General features: G+C 46.8%; 1 non-coding gene across 1 annotated transcript; it reads right to left on the bottom strand.

The window, feature by feature from the left end:
- Window positions 1–2,678: 2,678 nt before the first annotated feature.
- Window positions 2,679–2,754, bottom strand: trnaa-ugc (transfer RNA alanine (anticodon UGC)). Its single transcript has one exon. It is a non-coding gene; the product is annotated as a tRNA-Ala (tRNA).
- Window positions 2,755–18,125: the final 15,371 nt, after the last annotated feature.

Genomic DNA, 18,125 nt, shown 5'->3' with positions numbered 1-18,125 from the left:
CCTCACCTCCTCCCTGTAGGCCGTCTCGTCGTTGTTGGTAATCAAGCCTACCACTGTAGTGTCGTCTGCAAACTTGATGATTGAGTTGGAGGCGTGCATGGCCACGCAGTCGTGGGTGAACAGGGAGTACAGGAGGGGGCTGAGAACACACCCTTGTGGGGCCCCAGTGTTGAGGATCAGCGGGGTGGAGATGTTGTTACCTACCCTCACCACCTGGGGGCGGCCCGTCAGGAAGTCCAGGACCCAGTTGCACAGGGCGGGGTCCAGACCCAGGGTCTCGAGCTTAATGACGAGTTTGGAGGGTGCTATGGTGTTAAATGCTGAGCTGTAATCGATGAACAGCATTCTTACATAGGTATTCCTCTTGTCCAGATGGGATAGGGCAGTGTGCAGTGTGATGGCGATTGCATCGTCTGTGGACCTATTGGGTCGGTAAGCAAACTGAAGTGGGTCTAGGGTGTCAGGTAAGGTGGAGGTGATATGGTCCTTGACTAGTCTCTCAAAGCACTTCATGATGACGGAAGTGAGTGCTACGGGGCGGTAGTCATTTAGCTCAGATATCTTAGCTTTCTTGGGAACAGGAACAATGGTGGCCCTCTTGAAGCATGTGGGGACAGCAGACTGGGATAAGGGTTGATTGAATATGTCCGTAAACACACCAGCCAGCTGGTCTGCGCATGCTCTGAGGACGCGGCTAGGGATGCTGTCTGGGCCAGCAGCCTTGCGAGGGTTAACACATTTAAATGTTTTACTCACGTTGGCTACAGTGAAGGAGAGCCCGCAGGTTTTGGTAGCGGGCCATGTCAGGGGCACTGTATTGTCCTCAAAGCGAGCAAAAAAGTTGTTTAGTCTGTCTGGGAGCAAGACATCGTGATCCGCGACGGGGCTGGTTTTTCTTTTGTAGTCCGTGATTGACTGTAGACCCTGCCACATACCTCTCGTGTCTGAGCCGTTGAATTGTGACTCCACTTTGTCTCTGTACTGACGCTTAGCTTGTTTGATTGCCTTGCGGAGGGATTAGCAACACTGTTTGTATTCGGTCATGTTTCCTGTCACTTTGCCCTGATTAAAAGCAGTGGTTCGCGCTTTCAGTTTTGCGCGAATGCTGCCATCAATCCACGGTTTCTGGTTTGGGAAAGTTTTAATAGACACTGTGGGTACGACGTCGCCGATGCACTTGTTAATAAACTCGCACACCGAATCAGCGTATTCGTCAATGTTGTCGTTCGCCACAATGCGGAACATATCCCAGTCCACGTGATCGAAGCAATCTTTAAGCGTGGAATCCGATTGGTCGGACCAGTGTTGAACAGACCTGAGGGCGGGAGCTTCCTGTTTTAGCTTCTGTCTATAGGCTGGGAGCAACAAAATGGAGTCGTGGTCAGCTTTTCCGAAGGGAGGGCGGGGGAGGGCCTTATCTGCGTCGCGGAAGTTAGAATAACAGTGGTCTAGGGTTTTACCTGCCCTGGTAGCACAGTTGATATGCTGATAGAATTTGGGGAGCCTTGTTTTCAGATTAGCCTTGTTAAAATCCCCAGCTACAATAAATGCAGCCTCAGGATATGTGGTTTCCAGTTTACATAGAGTCCAATGAAGTTCTTTCAGGGCCGTCGATGTGTCTGCTTGGGGGGGGATATACACGACTGTGATTATGATCGAAGAGAATTATCCTGGTAGATAATGCGGTTGGCATTTGATTGTGTGGATTTCAACGTCCGGTGAACAAAAGGACTTGAGTTCCTGTATGTTGTTATGATCACACCACGTCTCGTTAATCATAAGGCATACACCCCCGCCCTTCTTCTTACCAGAGAGATGCTTGTTTCTGTCGGCGCGATGCGTGAAGAAACCAGCTGGCTGTACCGACTCCGATAGCGTGTCTCGAGTGAGCCATGTTTCCGTGAAACAAAGAACGTTACAGTCTCAGATGTCTCTAACTGTTACTGTTACTGTGTCTGTGTTACTGTGTCTGTGTGACTGTGTGTCTGTGTGACTGTGTCTGTGTGACTGTGTGTCTGTGTGACTGTGTGTCTGTGTGTCTGTGTGACTGTCTGTCTGTGTGTCTGTGTGTCTGTGTGACTGTGTGACTGTGTGTCTGTGTGACTGTGTCTGTGTGACTGTGGGTGTGACTGTGTGACTGTGTGTCTGTGACCACAGCAAAAAGGGAGAAAGAGAAAGTGTGTGTGTTAATGTTCAGACATGTGTAGGGAAGTGTGTGTGAGGCTGTGTGTGTGTGTGAGGCTGTGTGTGTGTGTGAGGCTGTGTGTGAGGCTGTGTGTGTGTGTGTATATGTGTTCAGATGGATGGAAACTTAACAGCATGTTGTTGAGTTATCCCTCCCCCCTCCCAGACCCCATCAGCCCAAGGCCTTGCTCAATGTAATGTCAACAGCACCACTATTTTTCCCTGCATCACAGTCAACAGGTGTCAGATGGACATGTCATTGCTGGGCTGCTGGCAGAGATAATGGTGACATCAAATCAAATTTATTTATATAGCCCTTCTTACATCAGCTGATATCTCAAAGTGCTGTACAGAAACCCAGCCTAAAACCCCAAACAGCATGCAATGCAGGTGTAGAAACACAGTGGCTTTTTTTTGTAATTTAGCAGACACTCTTATCCAGAGCAACTTACAGCAGTGAATGCATACATTTCATAAATTGTTTTTCTCCGTACTGGTCCCCCGTGGGAATCGAACCCACAACCCTGGCGTTGCAAACACCATGCTCTACCAACTGAGCCACACGGGACCAATGTCGGGTAGTCCTAAGGCATGGTCCTAGGGCTCAGGTCCTCCGAGAGAGAGAAAGAGAGAAAGAGAGAATTAGAGAGAGCATACTTAAATTCACACAGGACACCGGATAAGACAGGAGAAATACTCCAGATATAACAGACTGACCCTAGCCCCCCGACACATAAACTACTGCAGCATAAATACTGGAGGCTGAGACAGGAGGGATCAGAAGACACTGTGGCCCCATCCGACGATACCCCCGGACAGGGCCAAACAGGAAGGATATAACCCCACCCACTTTGCCAAAGCACAGCCTCCACACCACTAGAGGGATATCTTCAACCACCAACTTACCATCCCGGGACAAGGCCGAGTATAGCCCACAACGATCTCCGCCATGGCACAACCCAAGGGGGGGCGCCAACCCAGACAGGAAGACCACGTCAGTGACTCAACCCACTCAATTGACGCACCCCTCCTAGGGACGGCATGGAAGAACACCAGTAAGCCAGTGACTCAGCCCCTGTAATAGGGTTAGAGGCAGAGAATCCCAGTGGAGAGAGGGGAACCGGCCAGGCAGAGACAGCAAGGGCGATTCGTTGCTCCAGAGCCTTTCCGTTCACCTTCACACTCCTGGGCCAGACTACACTCAATCATAGGACTCACTGAAGAGATGAGTCTTCAGTAAAGACTTAAAGGTTGAGACCGAGTCTGCATCTTTCACATGGGTAGGCAGACTATTCCATAAAAATGGAGCTCTATAGGAGAAAGCCCTACCTCCAGCTGTTTGCTTAGAAATTCTAGGGACAATTAGGAGGCCTGCGTCTTGTGACCGTAGCGTACGTGTAGGTATGTACGGCAGGACCAAATCGGAAAGATAGGTAGGAGCAAGCCCATGTAATGCTTTGTAGGTTAGCAGTAAAACCTTGAAATCAGCCCTTGCCTTAACAGGAAGCCAGTGTAGGGAGGCTAACACTGGAGTAATATGATCACATTTTTTTTGTTCTAGTCAGGATTCTAGCAGCCGTATTTAGCACTAACTGAAGTTTATTTAGTGCTTTATCCGGGTAGCCGGAAAGTAGAGCATTGCAGTAGTCCAGCCTAGAATTAACAAAAGCACGGATTCCTTTTTCTGCATCATTTGTGGACAGAAAGTTTCTGATTTTTGCAATGTTACGTAGATGGAAAAAAGCTGCTCTTGAAACAGTCTTGATATGTTCTTCAAAAGAGAGATCAGGGTCCAGAGTAACGCCGAGGTCCTTCACAGTTTTATTTGAGACGACTGTACAACCATCAAGATTCATTGTCAGATTCAACAGAAGATCTCTTTGTTTCTTGGGACCTAGAACAAGCATCTCTGTTTTGTCCGAGTTTAAAAGTAGAAAGTTTGCAGCCATCCACTTCCTTATGTCTGAAACACAGGGCAATTTTGGGGCTTCACCATGTTTCATTGAAATGTACACCTGTGTGTCATCCACATAGCAGTGAAATTGAACATTATGTTTTCGAATGACATCCCCAAGAGGTAAAATATATAGTGAAAACAATAGTGGTCCTAAAACGGAACCTTGAGGAACACCGAAATTTACAGTTGATTTGTCAGAGGACAAACCATTCACAGAGACAAACTGATATCTTTCCGACAGAGAAGATCTAAACCAGGCCAGAACTTGTCCGTGTAGACCAATTTGGGTTTCCAATCTCTCCAAAAGAACGTGGTGATCGATGGTATCAAATGCAGCACTAAGATCTAGGAGCACGAGGACAGATGCAGAGCCTCGGTCTGACGTCATTAAAAGGTCATTTACCACCTTCACAAGTGCAGTCTCAGTGCTATGATGGGGTCTAAAACCAGACTGAAGCGTTTCGTATACATAGTTTGTCTTCAGGAAGGCAGTGAGTTGCTGCGCAACAGCTTTTTCTAAATGTTTTGAGAGGAATGGAAGATTCGATATAGGCCGATAGTTTTTTATATTTTCTGGGTCAAGGTTTGGCTTTTTCAAGAGAGGCTATATTACTGCCACTTTTAGTGAGCTTGGTACACATCCGGTGGATAGAGAGCCGTTTATTATGTTCAACATAGGAGGGCCAAGCACAGGAAGCAGCTCTTTCAGTAGTTTAGTTGGAATAGGGTCCAGTATGCAGCTTGAAGGTTTACAGGCCATGATTATTTTCATCATTGTGTCAAGAGATATAGTACTAACGGTGACATGTCAGTGCTGGGCTGCTGGCAGAGATATATATATATATATATATATATACAGAGAGTACCAGTACTGAGTCAATATGAAGGGGTCAAGGTAATTGAGGTAGCTATGTACTCTACATATAGGTAGGGCTAAAGTGACTAGGCAACAGGATAGATAATAGACGGTAGCAGAGGCATATGTTGTGTGTGTGAAAGTGTGTGTGTGTGTGTGTGTGTGTGTGTGTGTGTGTGTGTGTGTGTGTGTGTGTGTGTGTGTGTGTGGCATGTCATGTGTGTGTGTATGTGTCAGTGTGTGGGTAGAGTCCAGTGTGTGGGCAGAGTCCAGTGTGTGGGTAGAGTCCAGTGTGTGGGTAGAGTCCAGTGTGTGGGTAGAGTCAGTGTGTGGGTAGAGTCAGTGTGTGGGTAGAGTCCAGTGTGTGTGAGTGTGTAGGTAGAGTCAGTGTGTGGGTAGAGTCCAGTGTGTGGGTAGAGTCAGTGTGTGGGTAGAGTCCAGTGTGTGGGTAGAGTCAGTGTGTGGGTAGAGTCCAGTGTGTGGGTAGAGTCAGTGTGTGGGTAGAGTCCAGTGTGTGGGTAGAGTCAGTGTGTGGGTAGAGTCCAGTGTGTGGGTAGAGTCAGTGTCTGGGTAGAGTCTAGTGTGTGGGTAGAGTCAGTGTGTAGGTAGAGTCAGTGTGTGGGGTAGAGTCCAGTGTGTGGGTAGAGTCAGTGTCTGGGTAGAGTCCAGTGTGTGGGTAGAGTCCAGTGTGTGGGTAGAGTCCAGTGTGTGGGTAGAGTCAGTGTCTGGGTAGAGTCTAGTGTGTGGGTAGAGTCCAGTGTGTGGGTAGAGTCAGTGTCTGGGTAGAGTCCAGTGTGTGGGTAGAGGTCCTGGATGGCAAGAAGCTTGGCCCCAGTGATTAACTGGGTCGTACGCACTACCCTCTGTAGCGCCTTGCGGTCGGATACCAAGCAGTTGCCATACTAAGCGGTAATGTAGCCAGTCAAGATGCTCTCGATGGTGCAGCTTTAGAACTTGTTGAGGATCTGAGGGCCTATACCGTTACACTGGCCCCATCAGTAGTGCATTCTTACACTGATAATGTAGGTTAGAATCCATGGAGGGTACAGTCCTCTCTCTCTCTCTCTCTCTGTCTCGCTCTCTGTCTCTCTCTCTCTGTCTCCTGTACTCTACTGTAGTATCATGATGTAATCTAATGTCTGGAGGTAACAAGAGGAAGGTTAGAGATAGGGTGGTGTTCTGTATTGTGGTATCATGGTAATAAACCTGCATGCCATCGTGAGTCACTGGAATGTCTGGTTAGAATGTGCCTTCAGTAAACTGGTGGAACTGCATTCTAGAAGCATTCTCCTTCTGCATTCAGGAAACAGATCTGATTGACTGGGTGGAAGGGTGGACAGGGTCATGTCGCTAACATTTAAACACTTCTGGGGAGGGGCATTTTCCCCTCGGATGGTACTGTGGTGATTCCTGTGTCATGTGATAGGGGGAATGTAAGTTTTTGTGTCCTGTGTCACGAGGGGATTTATGGCTGATTTAAGATGAAATATTACTTTATTTGGCACTTAATAGGGTCATTTTGTTTTACGTGAACTTGTTTTTTATGAAGTTAAGCATGTGCATTTTATGACCGAGTTTTTGTGTGGATTGTTACTGTTTTGTATTGTACTGCTATGTACACATCTCTCTCTCCATCCCTCTTTCTGTAAACCTAATATAATCCACTTTACTGTAGCTCCATCCCTCCTCCCCTCTCCTTACCTGGTAGGATTCCCCCTGTGTGGGCGTGGAGGACAGCCAGGTGTTGACAGACAGACTGTGTAGATTCCACCCTCACATCACTACAGAACATAATGCCATGCTACAGGTACAGTGAGGGAAAAAAGTATTTGATCCCCTGCTGATTTTGTATGTTTGCCCACTGACAAAGAAATTATCAGTCTATAATTTTAATGGTAGGTTTATTTGAACAGTGAGAGACAGAATAACAACAAAAAAATCCTGAAAAACACATAAAAAATGTGATACATTGATTTGCATTTTAATGAGGGAAATAAGTATTTGAGCCCTCTGCAAAACATGACTTAGTACTTGGTGGCAGAACCCTTGTTGGCAATCACAGAGGTCAGACGTTTCTTGTAGTTGGCCACCAGGTTTGCACACATCTCAGGAGGGATTTTGTCCCACTCCTCTTTGCAGATCTTCTCCAAGTCATTAAGGTTTCGAGGCTGACATTCGGCAACTCAAACCTTCAGCTCCCTCCACAGATTTTCTATGGGATTAAGGTCTGGAGACTGGCTAGGCCACTCCAGGACCTTAATGTGCTTCTTCTTGAGCTACTCCTTTGTTGCCTTGGCCGTGTGTTTTGGGTCATTGTCATGCTGGAATACCCATCCACGACACATTTTCAATGCCCTGGATGAGGGAAGGAGGTTCTCACCCAAGATTTGATGGTACTTGGCCCCATCCATCGTCCCTTTGATGCGGTGAAGTTGTCCTGTCCCCTTAGCAGAAAAACACCCCCAAAGCATAATGTTTCCACCTCCATGTTTGACGGTGGAGATGGTGTTCTTGGGGTCAAAGGCAGCATTCCTCCTCCTCCAAACACGGCGAGTTGAGTTCATGCCAAAGAGCTCCATTTTGGTCTCATCTGACCACAACACTTTCACCAGTTGTCCTCTGAATCATTCAGATGTTCATTGGCAAACTTCAGACGGGCATGTATATGTGCTTTCTTGAGCAGGGGGACCTTGTGGGCGCTGCAGGATTTCAGTCCTTCACGGCGTAGTGTGTTACCAATTGTTTTCTTGGTGACAATGGTCCCAGCTGCCTTGAGATCATTGACAAGATCCTCCCGTGTAGTTCTGGGCTGATTCCGCACCGTTCTCATGATCATTGCAACTCCACGAAGTGAGATCTTGCATGGAGCCCCAGGCCGAGGGAGATTGACAGTTCTTTTGTCTTTCTTCCATTTGCGAATAATCACACCAACTGTTGTCACCTTCTCACCAAGCTGCTTGGCGATGGTCTTGTAGCCCATTCCAGCCTTGTGTAGGTCTACAATCTTGTCCCTAACATCCTTGGAGAGCTCTTTTGTCTTGACCATGGTGGAGAGTTTGGAATCTGATTGATTGCTTCTGTGGACAGGTGTCTTTTATACAGGTATCAAACTGAGATTAGGAGCACTCCCTTTAAGAGTGTGCTCCTAATCTCAGCTCGTTACCTGTATAAAAGACACCTGGGAGCCAGAAATCTTTCTGATTGAGAGGGGGTTAAATACTTATTTCTCATTAAAATGCAAGTCAATTTCTAACATTTTTGACAATCATTTTTCAGGATTTTTTTGTTGCTATTCTGTCTCACTATTCAAATAAACCTACCATTAAAATTATAGACTGATCATTTCTTTGTCAGTGGGCAAACGTACAAAATCAGCAGGGGATCAAATACTTTTTTCCCTCACTGTATACCTGCCTCAGGTGTGGCTCAGGGTAGTACATGCAGACACATTGATCCCATACCTGTTCCATACAGGCTCCATGTCAAGTGCAGGCATTTTACTGCTGACATAGTGAAATAAAAAGGATTTCAATGTGATTGTAGTTGTGATTGAACCAGTTCAGTTGTAGCTATGGAAGGGGTGTGTCTGTAGTGCTACAGGTTGAACCAGGACTGTTGTCGCTATGGAAGGGGTGTCTGTAGTGCTACAGGTTGAACCAGGTCTGTTGTAGCTATGGAAGGGGTGTGTCTGTGTAGTGCATCTCAATGGCAGGAGTTTCCCCAATAAGACTACACACACAGATACATTTTTCTCCCACAGCAGAGGTGTGCCACACACACACACACACACACACACACACACACACACACACACACACTGAAAAATGTGACAAGCCCTATTTGCATCTATGCAATGCTTCCTTGGCAACCCCGTGACTCCACCTATACCCTCAAAATGGTGACCCGTCCAATGCAAGGAGTATTATCACCTTTAAGATACTCTCTGTGTGGAGTCAGAGTTATTTCACTCCATTATTATCTTTTAGAAGGGTGACGATGGTCATCAATACAATTATCAGGTGTGAAGGTCAGAACCAGATGCAGACAACGTTGAATTAACAATGGTTTAATAATCCAACAGGGGCAACAGACAGGTCAAGGCAGGCAGGGGTCAGTGAACCAGAGGTGGGGCAACGGTACCGGACGGCAGGCAGGCTCAGGGTCGGCAGAGGTCAATAATCCAGAGGTGGGGTAAAGATACAGGTCAGCAGGCAGGCTCAGGCAGAGTGGTCAGGCAGGTGGGCTCAGAGTCAGGACAGGCAAGGGTCAAAACCAGGAGGGTGAGGAAAAAGAGAGACTGGGAAATGCAGGTGCTGAATACAAAAACACTGGTTGACTTGACAAACAAAGATGAACTGGCAACAGACAAACAGAACAGGTATAAATACACAGATGATAATGGAGAAGATGGGCGACACCTGGAGGGGGGCGGAGACAATCACAAAGACAGGTGAAACAGATCAGGGTGTGACAGTACCCCCCCCCCCTAGAGGCGCGATCTGGCATATTACCTGGGCGCATACCAGGTTGACCGGGGTGCCGGAAGTCGGTGATGAGGGCTGGGTTCAGGATGTCTCTCCTCCGGGCCGTAGCCCTCCCAGTCTACCAGGTACTGGAAACCCCTGCCCCGTGGTCGAACACTCAGGAGGCGTCTCACCCGGTATGCCGGATGTCCATCGATGACACGGGGAGGAGGGGTGGGCCTGGAAACAGAAGACAGAGCTGTGAGACGGGTGTAATCCTGGACACATGGAACGTAGGGAGAATACGGAGGGTACGGGGTATCACAAGACGAACAGCAGTGGGGATAATGAATATAGAGATGGGGAAAGGGCCAATGAAACGGGGGGAAAGTTTACGGGACTCTACCCAGAGGGGCAGGTCCCGGGCAGAGAGCCAGATCCTCTGCCTTAATCTGCTCCTGGGACTCTATACTACTATGGCTGACCCTGTAAAACAACACATTTCACTGCACCTGTCTGGTGTATCTGACAATAAACCTAAATCATGTTGTTGTTTATATAGATTTATCAGAAGAGACAGGACCAGTGAAGGACGATGATATGTGCATGATGTTGCCCAAGAGGCCAATTCAATCTACTGTCATACTGGATCTCAACTCACTGCCTCAAGGCCCAAGAGGACCTGAGTGTGAGGATAACTGGTTCACTGTTAAGCCCTTAACAGATAGAAAATCTACTTTACCATTCATACTCAGAGAGCTTCAGGGTAATGAACTGTACCATTCATACTCAGAGAGCTTCAGGGTAATGAACTGTACCATTCATACTCAGAGAGCTTCAGGGTAATGAACTGTACCATTCATACTCAGAGAGCTTCAGGGTAATGAACTGTACCATTCATACTCAGAGAGCTTCAGGGTAATGAACTGTACCATTCATACTCAGAGAGCTTCAGGGGAACGCCTGGCTCCTCATACTGGAGTTGCTAAACTACTGTGAATGTGACACCATCCAGAATTCCAGTAATGTCTGAATAGATAGTTCCAGAGTGATTTCACCAGCAGCATTGGGTGAGTGGAGAAATAGACAAACTGACCTCGCATTGTGTTGGCCAGCCTAGAGACCCAGAACAAAGGCATCAGGGCCAGATCCAGCCAATCCAAAACCCCTGTGTGTGTGGTGTGTGACTGTGTTCGTGCACCAGCGTGTGTATGTGTGACCCAACAAGTAGGCCCGGCTCCACGTCCAGCGAACACCCAAAGCCTCCCAAGCCCCCTGGGATAGTTAAAGTGCTGTCCACACAATCCTGTCCTGTCCCTCCGTCCAGGCCTACTAAACCCACCAGCCTGACCGGGCCAAATCCACATCACACACACACACACACACACACACACACACACACACACACACACACACACACACACACACACACTACATACAAACTGCAGGCCACGTGGCCAAATCTCCACCAGACAGCCAGACAAAGGAACCCCTATCAGCCAGCATCAGACACACAGCCCTGCTAAAGCCCACAGAGGTAATCAGCCTCATGGGTTTAGCATCTGTGGTTTACTTTAGGTCCGTTCTGTTTACGTCTCTCTGTATGTCATGTCAGGTTGTAGTGACGTTATATGGTGCCTTGGAGACATTGTGACACCTGTAGCCTTGGAGACATTGTGACAGCTGTAGCCTTGGAGACATTGTGACACCTGTAGCCTTGGAGACATTGTGACACCTGTAGCCTTGGAGACATTGTGACAGCTGTAGCCTTGGAGACATTGTGACACCTGTAGCCTTGGAGACATTGACAGCTGCAGGTGTTCCTGTCACAGCCACGCCTTACACAGGTATGAGAGGGAAGGGGGAGGGTGTGTTTGTGTGTGTGTGTGTGTGTGTCTGTGTGTCTGTGTGTGTGCATGTGTGTGCGTATATACCTGCAAACCTGCTTGACTGGATTTGCGCCCTGGCATATGCCGACCTACTCCCTCCTTCCCCTCATCCCTCCGTTTTTGCATTCTAATACAGGGCAGGGCAGGTGTACTCTGCTCTCTCTCTCTCTCTGCCACCACACCCCTATACACCTTACTCCACTACAAAGCAGAGAGAAGAGCAAGGTCCCCTTGAATCCTGTGAGTCACCACACACACACACACACACACACACACACACACACACACACACACACACACACACACACACACACACACACACACACACACACACACACACACACACACACACACACACAGCTCTGAGTCAACAAATAACTGGCTTTAATTCACTGACCGTCATTTGATTCACAATGACTGCCATTATCAAGAGGGTGTTTGCTAAAGACAGAGAGAGCCCTGGTTGAATGGTCTTAACAAGACCAGAGCCCTGGTTGAATGGTCTTAACAAGGCCAGAGCCCTGGTTGAATGGTCTTAACAAGGCCAGAGCCCTGGTTGAATGGTCTTAACAAGGCCAGAGCCCTGGTTGAATGGTCTTAACAAGGCCAGAGCCCTGGTTGAATGGTCTTAACAAGACCAGAGCCCTGGTTGAATGGTCTTAACAAGACCAGAGCCCTGGTTGAATGGTCTTAACAAGACCAGAGCCCTGGTTGAATGGTTTTAACAAGGCCAGAGCCCTGGTTGAATGGTCTTAACAAGGCCAGAGCCCTGGTTGAATGGTCTTAACAAGGCCAGAGCCCTGGTTGAATGGTCTTAAGAGGCCAGAGCCCTGGTTGAATGGTCTTAACAAGACCAGAGCCCTGGTTGAATGGTCTTAACAAGACCAGAGCCCTGGTTGAATGGTCTTAACAAGACCAGAGCCCTGGTTGAATGGTCTTAACAAGACCAGAGCCCTGGTTGAATGGTCTTAACAAGACCAGAGCCCTGGTTGAATGGTCTTAACAAGACCAGAGCCCTGGTTGAATGGTCTTAACAAGACCAGAGCCCTGGTTGAATGGTCTTAACAAGACCAGAGCCCTGGTTGAATGGTCTTAACAAGACCAGAGCCCTGGTTGAATGGTCTTAACAAGACCAGAGCCCTGGTTGAATTATTTTAACAACAAGACCAGTGATCTGCCCCTACAGATAAGACAGAGGGATAGACCAGTGATCTGCACCTACAGATAAGACAGATGGATAGACCAGTGATCTGCCCCTACAGATAAGACAGACGGATAGACCAGTGATCTGCCCCTACAGATAAGACAGATGGATAGACCAGTGATCTGCCCCTACAGATAAGACAGATGGATAGACCACTGATCTGCCCCTACAGATAAGACAGATGGATAGACCAGTGATCTGCACCTACAGATAAGACAGACGGCTAGACCAGTGATCTGCCCCTACAGATAAGACAGACGGATAGACCAGTGATCTGCACCTACAGATAAGACAGACGGACAGACCAGTGATCTGCACCTACAGATAAGACAGATGGATAGACCAGTGATCTGCCCCTACAGATAAGACAGATGGACAGACCAGTGATCTGCCCCTACAGATAAGACAGATGGCTAGACCAGTGATCTGCACCTACAGATAAGACAGATGGCTAGACCAGTGATCTGCACCTACAGATAAGACAGACGGCTAGACCAGTGATCTGCACCTACAGATAAGACAGATGGATAGACCAGTGATCTGCACCTACAGATAAGACAGATGGATAGATCAGTGATCTGCACCTACAGATAAGACAGACGGATAGACCAGTGATCTGCCCCTACAGATAAGACAGACGGATAGACCAGTGATCTGCCCCTACAGATAAGACAGATGGACAGACCAGTGATCTGCACCTACAGATAAGACAGATGGATAGACCAGTGATCTGCACCTACAGATAAGACAGACGGATAGACCAGTGATCTGCCCCTACAGATAAGACAGACGGATAGACCAGTGATCTGCCCCTACAGATAAGACAGATGGATAGACCAGTGATCTGCCCCTACAGATAAGACAGATGGATAGACCAGTGATCTGCCCCTACAGATAAGACAGACGGATAGACCAGTGATCTGCCCCTACAGATAAGACAGATGGATAGACCAGTGATCTGCACCTACAGATAAGACAGATGGATAGACCAGTGATCTGCCCCTACAGATAAGACAGATGGATAGACCAGTGATCTGCACCTACAGATAAGACAGACGGCTAGACCAGTGATCTGCCCCTACAGATAAGACAGACGGCTAGACCAGTGATCTGCCCCTACAGATAAGACAGACGGATAGACCAGTGATCTGCACCTACAGATAAGACAGACGGCTAGACCAGTGATCTGCCCCTACAGATAAGACAGATGGATAGACCAGTGATCTGCCCCTACAGATACGACAGACAGACAGACAGACAGACCAGTGATCTGCCCCTACAGATAAGACAGACGGACAGACCAGTGATCTGCCCCTACAGATAAGACAGACGGATAGACCAGTGATCTGCCCCTACAGATAAGACAGACGGCTAGACCAGTGATCTGCCCCTACAGATAAGACAGACGGACAGACCAGTGATCTGCCCCTACAGATAAGACAGACGGATAGACCAGTGATCTGCCCCTACAGATAAGACAGACGGCAGCCAGGACGCCCCACGTGACGCGCGCCGTGCTGCCCCTACAGATAAGACAGACGGACATGCTTCCCAAACAGAAGCATGCGTCCCCCCTCTCTTTCTCTCCCTCTCTTTCCCTTTCTCTCTACCTATATTCAAATGCCTCTCTCTCTCTCTCTCCCCACCTCTCTTGCTCTCTTGGAATTAGGCTGCTATCCCAAACAGATACATGCACATCCATCCCTCCCTCCCTCTGTTTCTCTCTCTCTCTTTCATCATCTCTCTCTTTCTCCCTCTCTGTCTCGCTCTCTTTCTCTGTCTCTCTCTCATTCATTCTCTCTCTCCTACTAATCACTGTCTAATCTACCTACTAATCATGAGTCCTTTCTGCTTCCTGTGTCCCTGTGTGTGTGTCATCATGTTTCTCAGTCTGCTTGTGAATGTGAAAGGTGATCAGCAGTGACAGAGGTGGATAGGACGACCTGTGTTTGAAACCTTGGTGTGTGGGTGTGCCCCCCTACAGGACGAGTCCACCGCTTAACGAGGTGTGTTCACCTGTCCCTGTAGGAGTGCCAGGTAGGTGAGAGATGAGATAGGTGTGGGTCCCAAATGGCACCCTATTAAAGTGCACTATTTTTGACCAGGGCCCATAGAGCTTTGGTCAGAAGTAGTGCACTATATAGGGAATAGGGTGACATTTGGGAAGCAGAAATTTAAATGGAATGGATAGAATGTATGTATACAATTATTGACAGCTGATTGACAGTCCGTTGGTTGTAGGACACAAGATCTCCATCTGACTGGAACGCTATAAGTGACTTGGTAACCGTGTAGGAAATAAAGATGAATGTTTTCTGTTTCTATGTGCTGATTATCTGCTTTTTCCTCCACATTGGGGTTCTACAGTAAGTGATAACTCAGCAGAGGTGATAGTGGGGTTCAAAGGTTGTCTGTTGTCAGCTGCTGTCAGCCTTCTATGATTGATCTATTGTAGGGGAAGGTATTCTAAGAGGCGTGTGTGTGTGACTGTGTTCAATAGACTGACAAGTGGGTGACAGTGCCGACAGTGAAACACCATTCACCACAAGGGGGCGTGTGACCTGAACAGACATACTGTAAAGAATATTCCTCCTCAGTACAGTAGTCCAGCCTCACAATTCCATTTCTACACTCAAGATCAACTAATCATCGGTAAAAATCAAACATCTTTCTTCTACATCAACTCAGCGTTCTTTTTCCAACATCAGACATTCTCCATTTGCATTACACTTTGTATTCATTTTGTTGCACACTAAATGCATTCATACCTGGATCTAATGGGTGCAGGGATATAGTTGACTATGTATATTTTACCTCAGCAGTGCAACACCCCCCTACTGCAGTGTAAACCTTCTGTATAGGAGGATGGTATCAGTGTTGACCACTAGAGAGCACAACATACTGTCCAGAACCATGTCTACATTAGACCCCATCCTATTGGCTGATGGGGCTTTCCTGTCTGTCTGGGAGGCTAGGGCTGTGTCCCAATAACCTTCCTCAAGAAGTAGCCTATACACTTGTCCTCTTTCCTTCATGGATTTGAAAGGAAATTACCGGAACATTTGTAGGTAGTGAACGGAGGAGGACACAATGGTTGAATAAACGTTGTTTCTACGTCAGTTCAATGAAATTACGTTGAACCAATGTGGAATAGATGTCTGTGCTCAGTAGGAAGAGAGATAATTGGGTCACAACAGAAGAGGTAACCTCACAGCTTTTTACATCATAGTAAAACCCTCTCATAAATTCACAGAAAATGTTGACTGCTGACTTGATAGTGTATGTTTTCAATTCAAAGACTCCAGCAGGGTTTCCCAAACTTGGTGCTGGGGCCCCCAAGGGGTGCACATTTTGGTTTTTGTCATACCACTACACAGCTGATTCAAATAACCAACTCATCATCAATCTTTGAATATTTGAATCAGCTGTGTAGTGCTGGGACAAACACCAAAACGGAAACATACCGAGTTTGGAAATTGTTGGTTCTATTTCACCCACCAGGTGCTTCCAAGGCAGAGAAAGACCAAGGATGGTGTCTACGGGAGAACAAGAGATCTACAGTATATGGTATGATGACTGAAAACAACTCTCTATGCCACATAGGGTTGCAAAGGGTCTGAAACTTTTCTGTACATTTCTGGAAAAATTCCAGAAATTTTACATGGGAAGTTAAGCCCAGGAATATTGGGAATTTTGCTTAAATTCATCAAAAAAAGTTAGTTTATAACAGTGAACCTTTTTTGTGTCATACACAAGGCAATACGGCAATTCTAGGTCTTGTGGTATATTTTGGTTAAACTATCCCCAATTCAATGGAATTGCAACCCTCTGCATGCGCAGTGCATTCTTCCATCACATGTACAGCTGATTCTCAAGATCTTGCACACTAATGAGATGCCATTGAGCCCACACTACTACACTGTCTGAGCCAAGGACTACATGCTTTCTGGTAAGTTATGATTACAATACTGGGTGGGGTGAATATATTTTTTATGACATACATAATTTTTTGTTAACTAATAAATAGTAGCCTACAGCAAAGTCTGTTTTAATCATTTCTAACTTGTTAACAATTTCTGCTAGTTTGTTTTTGCTACATGTGGGTTTTAGCTTGCTTGAGCCTAACTGAGTGTTAATTCACCCGTTTCCATACATGTTTTATTTTAAAACATTTATCTTACAAAAGGAGTTGTTTAATCTAACTGCTTAACTATTTATCTGTACATGGAATTGTATTTCTTTTTTTAAACTTTTTTCCCTTTTTTTTCCTAATCTTTACAGGAAAATGCCACGGGCACTATCTGATGTGTGGAGACATTTCACTGCAGCTAATGTATAAGGAAAAGCTGTGTACATTTGCAAATACTGTGCCAAATCATATGTGAAGAATGCAACAAAGATGCAGAATCATCTGGCCAAGTGCATAAAGTTCCCTCAGTGCTCACAACAAGCAACCTCTGACTAAAGTCCCTCTACTTCTATTTGAGGTGAAAATGATGAATCAGACACCTTATCGATAGCAACAACTCATGGTCCTCCTGGAATCAAGTTTTTTTGACTCAATGGAGGATGTAGTCAGAGAAATGCTGATGAATGTCTTGCTTGAGCTGTGTATGCAACTGGTTCACCTCTGATGCTCACAGGCAATGTGTATTGAAAGAGATTTCTGGATGTTCTTCACCCAGCATACACCCCTCCAACCAGACATGCTTTATCTACTCATTTGCTGAATTCAGAGTTCAACAGAGTTCAAGTGAAGGTCAAGCAAATCATAGAGACAGCAGACTGTATTGCAATCATCTCTGATGGGTAGTTGAATGTTCATGGGCAAGGAATAATTAACTACATCTCCACCCCTCAACCAGTATTCTACAAGAGCACAGACACAAGGGACAACAGACACACCGGTCTCTACATTGCAGATGAGCTGAAGGCAGTCATCAATGACCTTGGACCACAGAAGGTATTTGCACTGGTGATAGACAATGCTGCGAACATGAAGGCTGCTTGGTCTAAAGTGGAGGAGTCCTACCTTCACACCCATTGGATGTGCTGCTCATGCATTGAATCTGCTCCTCAAGGACATCATGGCACTGAAAACAATGGATACAATCTACAAGAGAGCCAAGGAAATGGTTAGGTATGTGAAGGGTCATCAAGTTATAGCAGCAATCTCCCTCACCAAGCAAAGTGAGAAGAATAAGAGCACCACATTGAAGCTGCCCAGCAACACCCGTTGGGGTGGTGTTGTCATCATGTTTGACAGTCTCCTGGAGGGGAAGGAGTCTCTCCAAGAAATGGCCATATCACAGTCTGCCGATATGGACAGCCCCATCAAGAGGATCCTCCTGGATGATGTATTTTGGGAGAGAGTGATAAGCAGCCTGAAACCTATAGCAGTAGCCATTGCACGGATTGAGGAGACAATGCCATCCTGTCTGATGTTCAGACTCTGCTTGCAGATGTAAGAGAAGAAATCCGTACTGCCCTGCCCACTTCACTGTTGCTCCAAGCAGAGGAAACTTCAGTTCTGAAATACATAAAAAAAGCTTGAAGACTTCTGCCCATACAC

Source organism: Salmo salar, chromosome 06 (genome assembly GCF_965601325.2).
Source record: "Salmo salar chromosome 06, fSalSal1, whole genome shotgun sequence".
NCBI lineage: Eukaryota > Metazoa > Chordata > Actinopteri > Salmoniformes > Salmonidae > Salmo > Salmo salar.
Note: the sequence above shows the minus strand (reverse complement) of the source record. Positions and strands in the feature narration are given on the sequence as shown.